A 6,688-nucleotide genomic window follows, 5' to 3' on the forward strand; every position below is an offset into this window, starting at 1 on the left:
AATGGTACTTGTGATACTGAGGGAGCCCAGGATGAACAAGAAGCCCCCTCCTTGTTACAGCCAGTGTATGCTTTAGTATGCTAATAGACATCACAGATAGCCATTTGTTCCTTTTGCCCACGGAAAGGGGAGTAGCTCCTTTCGGTAGAGAGGAACTGACTTCACAAGTTTTTGAGGAATGACAGCTTTTGTCTAATGGCTAGAATTTGGGGAAATTGAGTTTCATTTGGTCCTGATAGAAAGCATGCACTCCACAAACTCAGCAACATGTGTAGCTTCTAAAAAGTTGTTTGCAAATGAAGAAAATACAAGAGGACACAGTTTCAAAAGTAATACTATGCTTGCCAATCAACTAGTATAAGAAAAATAATCAGAAGTTTAGATGACCTATTTACAGTTCATAATGATGTCACTGCCCAAATTCTATTAATGTTTTTTCCCATAAATTGTCTAGAAAATAATATGTTGCAAAGGCTCAAAGTTTATTTGGAAAATATTTATGTAAAGTTCTCATATAAGATTTTCTTTCTTCTGTAAAATGAATATGGAAGTATACATCCTAATCTTCTGTTTTTCAGTAATCTCAGGTCATCTCTCTTAAAATTTGTGGGAAAACTTCAGATTGACAGGAGTACATATGTCCTATGGTATTTCTAACAATGACTGAAATTTAAAATCTGTGGCTCTATAGAAGCATAGCCAGACATACAAGATCTTTTTTACCTTTTATTGATTCTTCCCCGTGGTCTGTGTGAGAGATGAAGTATAGTTGATTGGCTTGTCTGTAGGGTCCAAAGGAAATTCCATTTCTACAAATTCTGTTAGACAAAAGCCAGCATTCATCAGAAACTTGTGAAGCTAGTTCGCCTCTACCAAAAGAACTCTTTGGCAGAAGGAAGAAATAGCTATTTCTGGTGCCTATTAGCATACCCATGTACATGATGGTCTCCAGGTTCCCTCCATATCACAAGTACCTGTTGCATGTTTCAGAGTCAGTGCTGATTATCTGGCTTCTCAGATCTTCTCACCTCCTCGCAGCCCTAAACTCCCTCCAGCTCAGAAGCTTCTCTCCCCTAACTCTCATTCTCCTCACCACCATGCTATTTTGACTAGGAACTCTCTTTTGCCCACTCTCTTTGTCTTCACCTCTTGACGGCCCTCCCACCTCTTTCTCACTCTGCTCTGCTCCTGCTTCTTTCATGGCCAGTTCTAGTATACTGGACACATTTAGTCTACTACTTTCTCTCTCTGCTCTGGACTTCCAGATGCCTCTCTCATATCTACAACAAACAAACAAGCAATAACAACAACAACAACAAAAAACCCTTCTCCTTAACCATACCACAGAGTGGTCATATTGTTAGTTTGTACGTGATTCTACCGCCCTGCCCTCTGTGGTTCTTCATCCTCTACAGAAAGTAGAGGATCTAAAGACACTTTTCTTTTACAAGAATTATGGGATAATTTAAGTTATAAGAGCTAGTTAACAATAAGCCTGAGATAACAGGTCAAACAGTTTATAATTAATATAAACCTCCGTGTGTTTCTTTGTGACTGAATAGCTGCAGGTCCAGGCAGGAAAGAAACTTCCATCAACACCCATACCTTCTTCTGAGTACCAACTACTAACTCTCCCTCCCTCCCTTGTCCCAGGCCAGCAGGATGTTGCCAGATTTGAACATATATACTCAAAAAGGCCAGCATACTTGGTTGGAACCTTCATATCACTCCTGCAAGGTCTGAAAAGTCCCATTGTTCTCCCTGCAAGCCCCGTGCCCACTCAGAGAATTTCTGAACAAAGGGAAGGCACCAAAAATCCTGCCTAGTTCCTCATTCTTGATGGCTGTTGCAACAACCTTTCCTGAAATTTCCAGCTACCCAAAGACTCTGCCTAAAGTGTTCAGTTCTTGATCATACTTTGGCATACACTCAGCTTGTGATGGATATATCATCATGCCTTGCCTACATCCTATAAAGTGTCCCTGCTTTCATTTGTGGGTATAACTTCTCTGGCCTCAGATCTGGAATTGGAAAACCCATCTGGGAGTTGCTTGGCTCAAATAAACATTTTGTTATACTTTTTCAGTTTGGCTTTATCTGACTTACCACATTGGTGGAGAAACCTATTATGGAAGGGGTGGCAGAAAAGCTATTATTATGTACAAAGAAGACAGAAAATTTTAAGAACTATATGAATAACAATAGTTAGAAGGTGGTGGCTCACACCTTTAATCCCAGAACTCAGGAGGTAGAGGCTGATGAATTTCTATGAGTTCGAGGGCAGCCTGGTCTGCAGAGTGAGTTCCAAGATAACCAGGATTGTTTCACAGAGAAACTCTATCTTGAGCCAGGAGGTGGGGGATGGAGCGACAACAATAATAAACAAATTTTTGTTAATATACAAATGAAAATGATCCATAATAAGCAGACCTGAGAATACACGTAAAAGGCACTTTCTATGCATGTTTGTTAACATCAGTCTTCCCCACTTTACAAAACACAAGATTGGGCCACACTTGTGTCAATGAGTGCATCTGAATGTTCTCCTGGACTGCTGTATATGGGTTTCCTTTAAATGTTAAAGAGAAATCTAAAAGCTATGAGTCTTCACGTCCATCCTGTTGGAACATGTTCTGTTTGCCTGGAACAACTTGCCCTATCACCATCAGAGAAAGCCCTATTCCTACCTCCCCTATTCACACCCTCTCAGAGAAACCTCCCAAGTCAGTTACACCCAGTTTGTGGAGGATGCATTATTGTCCTTTGCTAAAGTTTGCTCTGCCTCCAAACCCTGCCCTCTCAGAGAAACCAATGAAAGCCCAGTTCTGCTACAATCCCAAAGCCTGGCCAAAGGCTTAGCATAGCACTAACCCTCCTTGGGGTATGTCATACCCCTACACACCCCTACAGAGTATTTAAACCATCATGTTTAGAGCCTCCCATGTGATTTCTCTCCTGCTCCCTTTCCCGAGAGTCATCCAGGAGTGCTTAGCTCAGATTAAACCTGGTGCTTTACTCTTTAGTTAGGCTCTATTTGGATAACTGCATCAGTGGAGACACCTACCACCAGGGGTTCAAAAAAACCTATCAAGATCTATGAATGAAACTATGAGAGGAAATTCTGAGTGCCTGTGAGAAAACTCTAAGAAAACAAAGGAAAAGTCTTATGACTTCTGTTGCGCCATAACATGGGTTGTTGAAGGTACTTTTAGCCGCTCCCAGGTGTAATAAGTAGGCGTGGGCTTGCTTCAGATTGCCCATCCTTTCTATTACTCTTCAGATGATGTTTCCAGACATGGACTGCCCTTGTGACTGTATACAATCTAAACTCAAGTGAACGTTGTTTTCTTTAACTCTCAGAATAGCCTCAGAATGTCAATAGTCTGATGATGCTCTGAACACATGAGACCTTAGTGTTATAAAAGGGCACAAGAAAAACTTCTATGGGCCATGGGGCCACACCGTGGCTGAGAGACAGGTACACCATGCAGGAGGAGCTTAAGTGAGGACTTTATTGAGAGAAGAATTAAGGGCGGGGGAGGGAAAAAGAAACACAGAGAGGAAGATGAGACAAGGACTGGGCTGCTTCTTCAGAAGAGCAGTAGAAACAGAGAGTGGGGATGGGCACAGCTTGTCTCTTAAAGGGACCTTTGCGTCTCTGTACAGACTATATAGTGACATAGCAGCCATAGGACTCTGGGTTGGTCAGGGTACTGCCTGGATTTATCCTGCCAGGTGACAGGGTCCAGCATACTGCTTGAATCCTAATACACACTTGGAATATCTCATTTTAAGGCTCTGGTCACCCAGATTCACACTGCCAACTGCAGTGGTGACATACCTAAGTGTTAATGTAATGGGAATGAAGAGGATGCTTAGATACTTGGGGAACATACCATTTTCAAAGAGAAAAACATTGGAATAAAGACCTGAAAAAGATCATGTAGATATTAATATATATTTTTTTGGAGTTTTGTTTTTCTCCGTGCTCACTCTGTTGTGCTTATTCTTTTAGTGCTCTTTGGACACACACTGTAGATTTCATATTATACTAGGCAATAAGCAAGAAATATACTGCAGATTAAAACAGGTGAATCAAGAACTTCTGTTTCTATGAGGGAGAACGATTCTAAACCATGAACTGTGAACATATTGAGCTGAAGTGATGATATGTGGGAAAGACAGTAGAATGACATAACTTCAAGGCTCTAAATTGGTCTCCTGTGAGGAACTGATATATGAGCTAAATGTTAAATGACAGCAGAAATTAATAAGGGATTGAGAGAAAAGCTTTTTTTTTTTTTTTTTTTTTTTTTTTTTTTTTTTTTTTTGGCAGAGCTATTGCACATAAATACTCCACAGAGGGAAGGTCCTGAAACTTTTATAACAATCTTGTTAGAAGAGAAATTGTCTTCTGTGTCACCTTGTCAGTCCGGAAGGAATCTAAGGACTTCCTTTACATTTCGTGTTTAAGAAAATATGGGGAATAGAACACTTAGATTATGGAAGGTAGAAAGTTCAAAATGGCAGGAAGTGGGAAAGAACTTAGAGGAAGTTCCCCCTGACCACCCCAAGCTATAGCACACAAAGTTCCATTTCCTTTCTGGTCCAGGCTAGGTATATTCTGCACGTACTACAAAATACAACCTCAATATCATGAAGGGACAGATGATCCACTGGTTCCCCTCATTGCCTCACCCCTCTCTATCACATTCAATTGTCAGAATTCCACTAACACCCTTGTAGGTTCCTATCTTTCTTACTCCAAGTACTTGGGCACTGAGCAGATTTAGTTTCTTGGTTGTGGAGGTCTGGAAAGTGTAGGTAAGACAGACAGATGTGTGCCTAGAGTATCTGTGCCACTGTGGGGGTGGTGTCTAGTCTTTTCTCTCTCACCAAAAACAGGAGAGCTATACATCAACAGCACTATCAGCACAAATCATTGTTGTAATAAGAGCGGCAGGACTGTGTCCCGCCACCCAGCCGCCCGCACGGCTAGCTTTACCAGAAATAATTACACAGAAACTGTATTCTTTTAAACATTGCCTGGCCCTTTAGTTTCAGTTTCTTAACCCATTTCTAATAATCTATGTAGTACCATGAGATGTGCTTACCAGGAAAGATCTTAACCTGTGTCTGTCTGGAGTGGGAGAATCATGGCGACTCTCTGACTCAGCTTCTTTCTCCCAGCATTCTGTTCTGTTTGCTCCTCCCACCTATGTTTTAACCTATCAGGGCCAAGCAGTTTCTTTATTGCTTAACCAATGAAATCAACAGATTGATATATGACACTCCCACATCACTTCCCCTTTTTCTGTTTAAACAAAAAAGGAAGGCTTTAATTTTAACATAGCAAAATTACATATAACAAAGCAGTTATTAAGCAAGAATTACAGTTACAATATTTATATCTACCTTATCTTTTATCATAACAATGGAAAATTATAACTATCTATTTATTTTTCAACTCCATCAAAGACTCTAGAAGGATATAATACCATCTAAGTAAACAAGAAATAAGAAAACTCTAGAAATGACAGAGCTATCTCGCTGCCTGGACAGTCACCCAAAGTTCTTTTGTACTGTTGGGCCATCCATCTTCAGCCTTCAGGCCCATAATATCCAGCAGACATTTTTATCAAGCAGGAAATTCCAAAGACAGTTCAGTCATTTTCTGCTGTATCCTGCAGAATGTCTCGCAGATTCTTTCATGAGTCAGGAGCCTCAAAAGACCATCTCATCTTTAGGCAAGTTCAGCAGTCCTCTCTCTGAGGGTGCTTTGTGTCCAGTTTATGTATCAGTTCAGGCAAGAGCAGTTTCTTGCCCAAATGGCTATCAAACTCCATAACGAGCCTCTTCAATGTCCATCTTCCTCTTGAAGTAGATTGGTGCCGACATGTCTCATTGTCATGAAAAGTCCTAAGTTATTAAAATATTTTAAATGCCATATTCTGCAGTCTTTGAGAGATATGAAGAATGTCTAACTGAAATATATTTCTGTATATCTAGAAAATCTGACTAACATGACTATAAGCTTTACTATTATCAATGATTATCCAATAGCAACCTATATTTCCTATTATACATTACATTTTAAATGAACTACCCAATCGCAATACTTTAATCATTATCAGAAATACATATATTTATAACAAAATTGACCTTAAAATCCATACCAATGCAAATTATTCATACCTTTATAATTTCCGCCTTTAAATGTAAAAGGACATTTATAAACACTATTTTGGGAACATGGGCGCAGTTTTTTCTCTCCAAACTGCTTTCTGCTGAATGGGGGAGCTGTTAATCAGATCATTTAGGGTGTAACCTGTGTGACAGGTTTATCTCAGTTGGCAGTTGAGTGAAGTAATTTTTTGAAGATGTTCACAGCAATCCTTCAGGAGGGCGTGGTCCATCATACCATATCAGGATAGAATCAATCCATAGGGTCTGGTCCTCTGTGAAAACAAAAGAAGACCCTTTTCAAAGCATCATATCCTTAGACCCAAATTTAGAAATTGTAATACCCTTATATTCATTCTGGTTTAGCTTGGCAGCCCATGCAATGAAATGTCTCTCTGTACTTAGCTCCTTTACAGTCAAAAATTTTAAAGAAAACACAATAATACAAAGAATCCAGACTCTCTGTGAATTTTCCATTTTTACGTGGCTTATTTTTACTTTATTT

The sequence above is a fragment of the Microtus ochrogaster genome, linkage group LG9, assembly GCF_000317375.1.
Source record: "Microtus ochrogaster isolate Prairie Vole_2 linkage group LG9, MicOch1.0, whole genome shotgun sequence".
Taxonomy (NCBI): Eukaryota; Metazoa; Chordata; class Mammalia; order Rodentia; family Cricetidae; genus Microtus; species Microtus ochrogaster.